The 12068-nt window shown below is 46.7% G+C and overlaps 1 protein-coding gene across 1 annotated transcript in view; it reads right to left on the reverse strand.

The window, feature by feature from the left end:
• Positions 1-8346, reverse strand: part of SCAP (SREBF chaperone) — a 76516-nt gene extending 68170 nt beyond the window's left edge. The window contains exon 1 of the mRNA XM_058288399.2: positions 8243-8346. The gene's annotated coding sequence lies outside the window, so the exon portion shown is untranslated. The remainder of the gene's footprint in view (positions 1-8242) is intronic.
• Between the last annotated feature and the right edge of the window lie 3722 nt (positions 8347-12068).

Below are 12068 nucleotides of genomic sequence, written 5' to 3' on the forward strand. Positions count from 1 at the left end.
AATCTTTAAAAAAAAAATTGACAATCCTTCAGCCAGAATGACAAAAAAAAAAATGGTGAACTACACAAATAACTAAAATCAGGAATGAAAGTAGGAACACTACTACCAATCTTACAGAAATAAAAATGAAATGATCATAAGAGGTAACTATGGGGAAGCAGACTTGGCTCAATGGTTAAGAGCATCTGGGGGAAACGGACTTGGCCCAGTGGTTAGGGCGTCTGCCTACCACATGGGAGGTCCACCGTTCAAACCCCGGGCCTCCTTGACCCGTGTGGAGCTGGCCCACGCACAGTGCTGACGCGTACAAGGAGTGCCGCACCACGCAGGGGTGTCCCCCACGTGGGGGGAGCCCCACGCACAAGGACTGCGCCCCGTAAGGAGAGCCGCCAGCGCGACAGAAAGTGCAGCCTGCCCAGGAATGGTGCCGCCCACACTTCCCACGCCGCTGACAACAACAGAAGCGGACAAAGAAACAAGACGCAGCAAACAGACACAGAGAACAGACAACCCGGGGGGGGGGGGGGGGGGAGAATGAAATAAATAAATAAATCTTTAAAAAAAAAGAGCATCTGCCCACCACATGGGAGATCCAAGGTTCAAACCCAGGGTCTCCTTGACCCATGTGGAGCTGGTGTACACGCAGTGCTGATGCACACCAAGGAGTGCCATGCCATGCAGGGGTGTCCCCCCCGTAGGGGAGCCCCATGTGCAAGGAGTACACCCCGTGAGGGGAGCCACCCAGTGCGAGAAAGTGCAGCCTACCCAGGAATGGCGCTGCACACATGGAGAGCTGACGCAGCAAGATGACACAACAAAAAGAGACACAGATTCCTGGTGTACCGCTGACAAGAACAGAAGTGGACACAGAAGAACACACAGCAAATGGACACAGAGAGCAGACAACTGGGGTGGGGAGGGGAGAGAAATAAATAAATAAATAACAATAAATCTTTAAAAAAAAAAGAGGTAACTATGAACATTTGTATGTCAACAAATTTGATAGTCTAAATGAAATGGACAATTTCCTAAGAATGTACAAATTATTATATCTAAACTGAATAAAGAAACAGGAAATCTCAACAGATATAAAACAAGTAAAGATACTGAATCAATGATCAAAATCCTCCCAACAGGGAAGTGGATGTGGCTTAAGCAGTTGGGCTCCTGCCTACAACATAGGAGGTCCCAGGTTTGGTTCCTGGTGCCTCCTAAAAAAACAGAAGACAGAGAGCAGACAGCAAGCACAGCAACAGGGGTGTGGGGAGATAAATAAAATAAATCTTAAAAAAAAAAAATCCTCCCAACAAAGAAAAGTCCAATACTAGAAGGCTTTACTGCTGAATTCTACCAAGCATTTAAGAAGAATTAACACAAAAATAGGAGAATTTTTCCTAATTCATTCTACAAGATGTGCATTAAAGATACCAAAGCCTGATAAAGACAGCTTTAAAGGAAAATAGAGGGAAGCAGATGTGGTTCAAGCAACTGGGCTCCAGTCTACCATATAGGAGGTCCTGGATTTGATATCCAGGTCCTCCTGGTGAAAGCAAAGCTAGCCTATGTGGAGAGCTGGCCCACGCGGAGTTCTGCCCCACGCACAAGGAGTGCACCTGTAAGGAGAGCTGCCCAGCAAGAAAGAAAGTGCAGCCTGCCCAGGAATGGTGCCACCCACACTTCCCGTGCCGCTGACGACAACAGAAGCAGACAAAGAAACAAGACGCAGCAAATAGACACAGAGAACAGACAACGGGGGGGGGGGGGGGGCGTTAAATAAATAAATAAATCTTTTAAAAAAAAAACTAGGTTATTCTGGAACTGTCTCACCATGACAACAAATTGTGAAAAACCACAGATCTTGTTCTCTATGATCAGGAACAAGACAAGATGCCCGCTATAACCACTGTCATGCAACACTGTAATGGAAGTTGTAGCCAGAACAATTAGGCAGGAGAAAGAAATGAAAAGCATCTAAATTGAGAAGGAAGTAGTAAAACTATCACTATTTGTAGATGACATGATCCTGTATTTAGAAGGTCCAAAAAAAATCAACAACAAGGCTGCTAGAGCTAATAAATGAATCCAGCAAATCAAGAGTGTTTCTATAAAGTAGAAACAAGCAATCTGAGGACAAAAATCAAGAAAAAAATTCCATTTTCAATAGCAGCTAAAAGAATTAAATATCTAGCAATAAATTTAACCAAGGATATAAAAGACTTATACATGGAAAACTACAAAATTTTGCAAAAAGAAATCAAAGAAGATTTTAAAAAATGGAAGGGCATTCCATGCTCATGAATTGGAAGACTAAATATTGTTGAGATACCAATCTACCCAAAATGATTCACAGATACAACAAAATTCCAACCAAAATTCCAAGAGACTACTTTGCAAGAATGGAAAAGCCAATCAACAAATTTATTTGGAAGGGTAAGGGGCCACAAATAGCCAAAACCATCTTGAAAAACAATAACAAAGTTGGAGGATGCACATTTTCTGACTTTAAAACTTGAGCCACCTCCCTCCCACATGGGAGAGGCCAGGTTCGGTTCTTGGTACCTGCTAAAAAGATGAGCACACAATGAACAGAGAGCAGACAGCCGGCACAAAAAACAATGGGGGGAGAATAAGTAAATAGATCTTACAAATATTACAGTAAATATTACAAAGCTACAGTGGTCAAAATAGCATGGAATGGGCACAAGGAAAGATATACAGACCAACGGAATTGAATTGAGAGTTCAGAAATAGACCCTGCCATCTATGACCAACTGATTTTTGACAAGGCTGCCAAGACCACTCAATTGGGAAATAATAGTGTCTTCAACAAATGGTGCTGGGGGAACTGAATATCCATACGCAAAAGAATGAAGTAGACCCCTATCTCACAATATATACAAAAATTAACTCAAAATGGATCAATAATCTAAATAGAAGACCCAGAACTATAAAACTCTAGAAGAGAACATAGGGAAGGATCTTCAGAATCTTGTGTTAGCCAGTGGTTTCTTAGGCTTTGCACCCAAAGCACAAGCAACAAAGAAAAAATAGAGGGAAGCGGACTTGGCCCAATGGATAGGGCATCCGCCTACCACATGGGAGGTCCGCGGTTCAAACCCCAGGCCTCCTTGACCCATGTGGAGCTGGCCCATGTGCAGTGCTGATGCGCTCAAGGAGTGCCATGCCATGCAGGGGTATCTCCCATGTAGGGGAGCCCCACACGCAAGGAGAGCCATCCAGCGCGAAAGAAAGTGCAGCCTGCCCAGGAGTGGCACCGTGGAGAGCTGACAGAGCAAGATGACGCAACAAAAAGAAACACAGATTCCCAGTGCTGGTGATAGGGATGGAAGCAGTCACAGAAGAACACACAGTGAATGGGCACAGAGAGCAGACAATGGGGGGGGGGGGGGTGGAGAGAAGAGGGGCAGGGGAGAGAAACAAAATCTTTAAAAAAAAAAAAAAAAGAAAAAATAGAGAAGGGGGACCTCATCAAAATTAAAATCCTTTGAGCACCACAGGACTTTATCAAGAAAGTGAAAAGCCAACTACTCAATGGGAGAAAATCTTTGGAAACCATATATCCGATAAGGGTTTAATATCCAGAATATACAAGGAATCCTACAACTCAACAATAAAAAGACAAACAATCCAATTTAAAAATGGGTAAAAAACTTAAACAGACACTTCTCCAAAGAGGATATACAACTGGCTATAAAGCACATGACAAGATGCTCAACATCATTATTAGGGAAATGCAAATCAAAACCACAAGGAGATGCTACTTCATACCCCCTAGAATGGTTACTATTAAAAAGACAGAAAATTACAAGAATTGGATGTGGAGAAATAGGAATGCTCATTCACTGCTGGTGGGAATGTAAAACAGAGCAGCTGCTGTGGAAGATAGCCTGGCAGAAAGGTTAAGCATAGAACTAACACAACCCAGCAATCCAAATAGCAGGGGACTGAAAGCAGGGACTCGAACAGAGATTTGTACACCGACGCTCACAGCAGTATTATTCACAATGGCCAAAAGGTGGAAGCAACCCAAATGTCCATCAACATGGACAAACAAAATGTGGTATACACATAAAATGGAATATTATTCAGCATAAAAAAGGAATGACATTCTGATTCATGCAACAACATGGATGAACCTGAAAGACATCATGTTGAGCAAAATAAGGCAGACACAACAGACATGGTCTCACTGATATGAAATAATAAGAATAAGCAAAATCACAGTCAGAATCTACAGTATAGGGTACCAGGGGCTGGGCTGGAGGTAGGGAAGGGGGAATTAATGCTCATGTACAGAGTTTCTATTTGGGTTAATGAAAAGCTTTGGTAATGTTGGATGGTTGTGGAGCAAAACACTGTGAATGTAATTAACAGCTGTGAATTATACATGTGGTTAAAAGGGGAAATTTTAGGTCATATATGCTACCAGAATAAATTTTTAAAAAAATAGAACTGTATAACACAGTGAACCCTACTGTAAACAATGGACTATAATGATACATTTATAAAAACGTTCTTTCATGAATTATAACAAATGTGTCACACTAATACAAAGGTTTAATGAGAGAGTGGTATATGGGAACTCTTCATGTTATGTATTTTTCAGGTATTTCTGTAAAACTACAACCTCTTTAACAAAAAAAAAAAAGGATGCTATCAAAAAAATGAAAAGACTACACAGAGAATGGGAGAACATATTTGGAAACAATATATCTGACAAGGGCTTAATATCGAGAGTACATAAAGAACTACAACTCAACAACAAAAAGACAAGCATCCCAATCCAAAAATGGGCAAAAGACTTGAATAGACATTTCTCTAAAGACAACACACAAATGGCCAACAAGTTCATGAAAAGATGCTCAATATTATTAGACATTAGGAAAATGCAAATAAAAAACCACGAGATACCACTTCACATCCACTAGAATGGCTTAAAAAAAAACAAGAAAATATCAAGAGTTTGCAGAATGTACAGAAATAGGAACATCACAACAGCATTGAAGGAATATACTATGGTGCAGCCATATTGGTTAGAGGGAGGAAGGGATGGCAGGAGACTTGAGGAAGATCATAGAAATAGGGATCTACTAAGGCTGTGGAGGAGGAAAGGGACAGTGGTTTGGAGAAGTCCTGAGTGACAGTGCAGCCTGCTGAGACATTCATCCCAAGCCCACAGCCAAATGCAGCAAACTGGGATGGACAAGGTTGTTCACAAGAGGAAGTTATGGGGAAGCAGATGTGGCTCAAGTGATAAGGCTTCCGCCTACCATATGGGAGGACCTGGGTTTGATCCCTGGGGTCTCTTGGTGAAAAAGAAGAGGAGAAAGCGTGCCTGCGTGGTGAGCCAGTGCCTGCGTGGTGAACCAGTGCCCATGTGGCAAGTTGAGTGCCTGCACAGTTAGCCCATGCCTGCGCAAGTGAGTCATGCAGCAAGATGATGACACAACAAAAGAGAAACAAAGGGCAGAATCAAGGAGAAGTGCAGTAGAAACCAGGAACTGAAGTGGCACAGCTGACAGGGAAACTCTCTCCACATCAGAGGTACCCAGGATCGAATCCTGGTGAATCCTAGAGGAGAAAAAGTGAAAAAGAGAAGACAAAAAGAAATAGATACTGAAGATCACACAGCAAATGGATGCAGACAGCAAAAGCAGCAGGGTGGGGGTAGGGGAAGGGGGTAAATAAGTAAATCTTTACAAAAAAGGAGGAAGCTATGGGGAAACATAAAAATAAATGAGATTATATGCTTTAAAAATATGTTGCAGAACATAAAACAAATGTGATGTTTCCACAACATAAAGTAAAACTGGATACAAACATTATGATCCTGTCACAATATCAGTATAAATAATATTTTCCCAAATAATTGTTTGAGTTCAAGATAATTTTGGCCTGAATCATGAATTATTCCTTCTTCCCTAATTCATCACTTCTGTGAATCCACTAAAACATTATTTTGCTTTAATGAGATTTTTTTTTTTGCTTCTCAAAATGAGGGAAATTGCCTGAGAAATCTTAATATTACACAAATGATAGGTATCCTTCGACTTTTTACTACTAGGATAGACACTTTATCTTACTTTTGATAAGTGATTTTCAAATAGCTCAAAATAAGCAATTATGAAATTGACAAGTTAAATGCCTGGTAATTGAAAGTGAACAACAGACATTAGGGTGCATTACCCAGAGAAAGACAGAGCAAGAGAAAGAAGTCTGAGAGGATACACACCAAAACAAGACCAAAGGCCACCACTGTGATTACAGACAATTGACGCTTTTGTGTTTTCTGTATTTGCCTATTAATTTTTCTTCAACATGGATGACTTGTATTTTAAAAACAAACAAAAACCTCTAATCCCTCAATAAATCTAGAAATATCGACTTGCAGGGGAGAAAAAGAAATAGCACTATAGTTAAGAATGCAATCTCTCTTAATTATGACATCAGTGTAAAATAAGAAAATTAGCCAAAATTAAGAGCCTATCATGTAGTTGACAGAACTATATTGCAAAACTGATGCTGATGGGACTGAGCATGAAAGCTGTTGTGGACACTGGCAATCGGCTCTGGCTTCAGGTTCATTTACACAGAGTCGCGGCTCTCAAGGTGTGGTACCCAGGTCAGCAGGAGCAGCAACACCTGTGCACCTGTTTGAAATTCAAGTTCCTGGGCCTATCCCAGACCTACAGAATTAGGGACTCTGGGGTGGCGTAAAACAAGCCCTACAGGTGATTCTTATGCACACTAACGTTTGAAAACCCCTGGTGTGGAGGAATGAGGATGTCTTCTCTAGGTAAGTAACAGCTAGTTAGAAAAACATATTTCTTGTTCAAAACCCATTCTGAAAATAACAAAATACATTAAAAAAAAAAAAAGCCCATTCTGTTAGGAGCAGGTGTAGCTCAGTGGTTGAGCACCCCTTTCCCATGTATGTGGTCGGGGTTCAATCCCTGGTGCCTCCTAAAAAAATTTTTTTAAAAACCATATTGTTATTTTAGTTCAACATACTGAAAAAAAAAAACTAGGGAAGTGGATGTGGCTCTGGCAGTTGGGCACCCACCTCCCACATGGGTTCAGTTCCTTGTTCCTCCTAAAGAAGGCAGACACTGAGCGGACAACAAGCAAAAACAAAAAGGTGCAGGGAGGGGATGTGGCTCAGGCAGTTGGGTGCCTGCCTCTCACATGGGTTTGGTTTCCAGTTGCCTCCTACAGAAGAAACAAGGAGCAGAGAGTGAGCAAAAAACAAATGAGCAAACAGGACGGAGCCGTGTGGGGGTGGGGACAACCTATTCAACTGGGCACTGATCAACTAGAGGATTTTTTTTTTAACTAGGTAGAATCCTGAAACGGATTGCTTTAAGATACTGTCCCCAAAACTGCAGTGGAACGAACTGGAAAAGTGTAAAGCACCAAAAACCTAAACTATGTCAACATACATTTAAAAAGATACAGGTCTTTGAATGGACATCCGTCAAGAACACCTCAAACGTACCTAACCCTGACACCCTAGATCCCAACTCCCTTCCGAAAGCTGCGACACCTGACACCACAGCCCAGGAAGCAGCCTGCTCGAATGAAAAAAACTCTTCCCCGTCCTCCTCACAAGAAGAGCTGCTAAATCCCCAGAAAGATTTCGGTCAACCCAGGTCTGGCCGCTGCCGCAGAAGGTCCCGCCAGAGCCCTCCCAGGCGCGCAATGCTCCCTCCGCGCAGTGCTCCCTGCTCGCAGCATTTCCACGTGCACAACTTTCCGGATTCAGTCTGGAGCCAGGACTCCCTGCGACCGCCGCTACCGTGACATCACACGCAGGTAATCACTCAGGCACGAGGCAGCGAGGTCATGACCCCAGTGCGGAGCTTCACCGTCCCGACGCCGGCGAGCGAAGCCCAGGTCTGCGCAGAGCCCGCGCCCGGGGGTCGGAGCTGCGCGCTGCGCCCGGTCCCCAGCCCGCGGCCGCTCCCCGCCTCTGCACCGCGGCCGGCGGGGCGCGGCGCCCGCCCCTGCCCCCTGGGGCCCCGGCCCCGGCCCCGGCCCCGGCCCCGGCCCCGGCCCCGGCCCCGGCCCCGGCCCCCGCCCCGGCCCCCGCCCCCGCCCGGCGCCGCGCAGCGCGCCCGCCCCCGCCCCCTGAGTCCCCGGCCCCGACCGCCCGGGTCCGCGCGGCCTGAGGCCCCGAGTAGCGGCCCGCGGGCGGCTGCCGGGGGGACGCGCGCGGCCGTACCTGTGGCGGCGGCGGCTCCCGGGCGCCGGCGGCGTGCGCGCTCCCGCCCGCGGCCCGGTGCGTGGCGCCCGCGCAGCGTCCCGCCCCTTCACCTCTCACCTCCTACCTTTCCCCTCCCGCCCCGGCCCTGTGCACGTGCTCCCGGCGGCGCGCGCATGCGGGCTCCGCCCCGCCCCACCCCCCGGCTCCCGCGCGCCCCCTGGCGGGCGCCGGGCGCACAACCCCGAGGTGAGGACAGGTGGCGGTCCCCGGCGGCTCGCGGGGCAGGCTCGGTCGGGGCCACGAGGACCGCCGAGAGTTCTGGGCACCTCGTCCCCGAGAAGTACCGAACAACGCACGAAATGCTCGTGCACCCTCCTGTGCAGCGGCGGAAAGTTGGAGGCCGCCGAGACCTAAAAGTGCGGGCGGTGCAATCAATTATACCCCAAAACGAGGTTCCCTACAACCTTTAAAAGGCTGAGCGTTATGACGCTGCGAAAGAGGTTCTTGAAGAGGTTCCAAACAAGCTGCAAAGTGTGACTCCATTTTTGTAGGAAAACACATGCAAAGAGAAGGGTCTGGGGTGACGCACACTGACGTGTCCCGTGGTTCTCCCTGCGCGGGAAGGTGACAGGTGACAGTGTAGTAGAGAAATCGGGTGTGCGCGGTATCGAAGGCCAGGACACGAGAATACCGAGAAGGAAGTTGGTTTATTTCCACCGGCCGGGCTCGGCGGACTCTTGTCCTAATAAAAACCGAGCCCCGAACAGCCTTTTCCAGACCCTTTTATACAGAGGATATAGGATTAGGAAGACTAATAGTGATGGTAAACAGACCTTTGGTTAGGTGCTTCAGTGTTTGATCTTAGTATCAGATAGGTTATTTCCTCCAGGTGAGTTACATATTCTCCACATCCAAGCCAGTTTGGATTAGCATATCTTCCACATCGTCTGGAGGCAGCCCTGAATACACACTCAGTCTCACATCCCTTCTGAACATTCAAAGACTGTAGGGCCTATATTACTTATTTGGCCATCTTGGAGACTAGGTACTCTTGGAAATAATTTTGATTTAATGCACAGGCTATATCAACAGCGGCTCTTACCGTGTCCTGGTGAGCAGTTAACCAGCCTCTGGAGGGGAAGCCTATTGGTGGTCGCCACAGTAACTGCCCGCTGTTGGCTCTGTCGGGTCCGGAGCTGAGGACTTTGCACGCGCCCTTTCATGAAACCGTCCTGAAGCACCCGGGGTGGACCTTGCTCACACCCCCTGCGCCCCCGTGGGGTGCCAAGGGTCATGAGTCAGCCCTGGCCCCCCCCCCAACATCCACCGTGGGGCTGCGAGGAGAAAGCCGAGGCTCCGTTCCTGTCCTCAGGCCAGTGCTGACCGTGCCCCCCTACCCCCCGCCAGGCCTGCCCCTCCCTCAACCCCCTTCCCGCGGACTCTGGACTACCTGCCAAGGTCACCAAAGCATCCCCCCGCCCCCACACTGTTGTCACAGTGAAACTCAACGATAGTAGGCACCAGTGGCCTTAGCCAAAGTGACTTTTAGGTTTACTCCTTGTATTCAGCATTGACTTTTGGTTTAACATGGGGATTTTTATTCAATAAAGGACGAATTAGAAGGAGCAATAGCGAGCGGCGTCGGGGAGGCCTGCCCATCTTCACATCACCCTCTCCATACCTGATCCTCTGAAATTTCACCATCTGTCCCCTCGGAAAGCTTTTGCACAAAGGATCTCTCTTCTTTACTACGCCATCAGTTCCTCTTTCCTCTTAGCAAATAGTCTGTCCAGCTGTGTGGTTTTTGGTTTTGTTTTTCGTTTTCTGATTACACCTACTATGAGCTGGATGACCCACTCTCAATCCGTTTCTTTTATGGCCAAGTTCCTAAAAAGAATGTAGTTCCACACTTGGTTCCCAGCAGAATCACCCAAGGAGTATTAAAAGTAAATCAAGGGAAACGGACTTTGGCCCAGTGGTTAGGGCGTCCGTCTACCATATGGGAGGTCCGCGGTTCAAGCCCCGGGCCTCCTTGACCCGTGTGGAGCTGGCCATGCGCAGTGCTGATGCGCGCAAGGAGTGCCCTGCCACGCAAGGGTGTCCCCCGCGTGGGGGAGCCCCACGCGCAAGGAGTGCACCCGTGAGGAAAGCCACCCAGCGTGAAAAGAAAGTGCAGCCTGCCCAGGAATGGCGCCGCCCACACTTCCCGTGCCGCTGACGACAACAGAAGCGGACAAAGAAACAAGACACAGCAAATAGAACCAAGAACAGACAACCAGGGGAGGGGGGGAAATTAAATAAATAAATAAATCTTTAAAAAAAAAAAAAGTAAATCAAGAGTCTTCCAGAGCCCATCCCGGGCCCATTGGGTCAGTCTTCCCTCCGCAGGGGGCTAGCAGCCTGACTTTTAAAACCTTCAAGGGGGTCCTTACAGCCAGACTGATTCTGGGGGGACTGCCACCACTCCCTCTCCACTGATCACGCTGACAAATCTGTTTGCAAGGGGGCCTGGCCCTCAGCCAGGTCTGGACACATTAAAAAGCAAGAGCCTCCCAAACGGCCAGGCACTTGGCTGAGTGCCTCTGTGGGGTGGAGCGCGGAGAATCCCCCCCCCGACTGCACCAGGGGCGGCTCTGGGTGAGGACAGGCTCAGCTGGCCTTTGTGAACCTGCTCCAGAAAGTCCCCTCCCAGCCCATGGGGCAGAACAACGTGGCCATGATTTTAGGGCTTCTCTCCCTGACATTTTACTATAAAACCTACAGAAAAGTTGAAAGGCTCATACAGGGAATGCCCATATACCCAAATTCTACAACTGTTCATGCTTTATCTCAGGTCTATTTACAAAACTATTCCTTTATCCATCCACCAAGCCATCTTATTTTTTTATGCATTTCCTGGTAAGCTGCAGATACCTGATTTTTTTAAACATATAACGCTAACTAGTGAAAACTCAAACATAGAGATTGCACATCGCAGAGATGGTAAAAATTCAGAAATTTTAAAAACTAAAAGGAGCTGAGAGATCAACCAGTGGTAACTCTCCCCTTTACTTGAACTTCCTTCCACCCTGGGCCAATCTTCAAATCTCATCTCAACTGATCCTCATAATTAGAAAAGAGGGGTTGAGTCTATTTCACAGATGAGGACATCTCCTCTAGAGCGGGGAGAAGCACCCAAGGTCACCCTCAGTCGTGACCCAGGACTCCAGCCCAGAGCCCAGCTGTCTCAGCCAGCCACAGATTCAGAGAAAGGTATTTCATAATGATACTTGCCTTTGCAATCGCTTACACTCAGGGTTGTCCTCACCGTTAAGCATTAATGATAGCAGGTGGCAGTTTAATATGGTGGATGCTTCGGGGCCAAGCCCCTGGCATTTGAACTCTGGTTCTGACATGCCGCAGCAGCTCTGTGGCCTTGGGAGCCAGCGAAACCTCATGGAACCTTGGTTTCCTCAACTCCAAGATGCAACCAACAACATCCTCTGTGGTCTTTGAAAAAAATTAAACCGGAGTATGAACATATGCCGAATGCCTAGATCCCAATAAATGGTAGCCATTCTATAACCATGATACAGTCTCTGAAAAACTTTAAAATCTTAAAATTGCATTGATATTTATTTAATGCATTTATTACTTATCGAGCACTTACCAGGTGCCAGAGATGCTGGCTACAATGCAGTCTATTCCCTGACTAGAGACGTTTACTGTCTTAATAAACCTTTAAACAAAACTTTATAGGCATATTATTATTGAAATAATGAAAATGCTCTAATGATGATTGAGGTGATGAATACACAACTATGTGATTAGACCAAATACCACTGATTGTATACTTCAATGAATT

The sequence above is a fragment of the Dasypus novemcinctus genome, chromosome 26 (genome assembly GCF_030445035.2).
Source record: "Dasypus novemcinctus isolate mDasNov1 chromosome 26, mDasNov1.1.hap2, whole genome shotgun sequence".
Taxonomy (NCBI): Eukaryota; Metazoa; Chordata; class Mammalia; order Cingulata; family Dasypodidae; genus Dasypus; species Dasypus novemcinctus.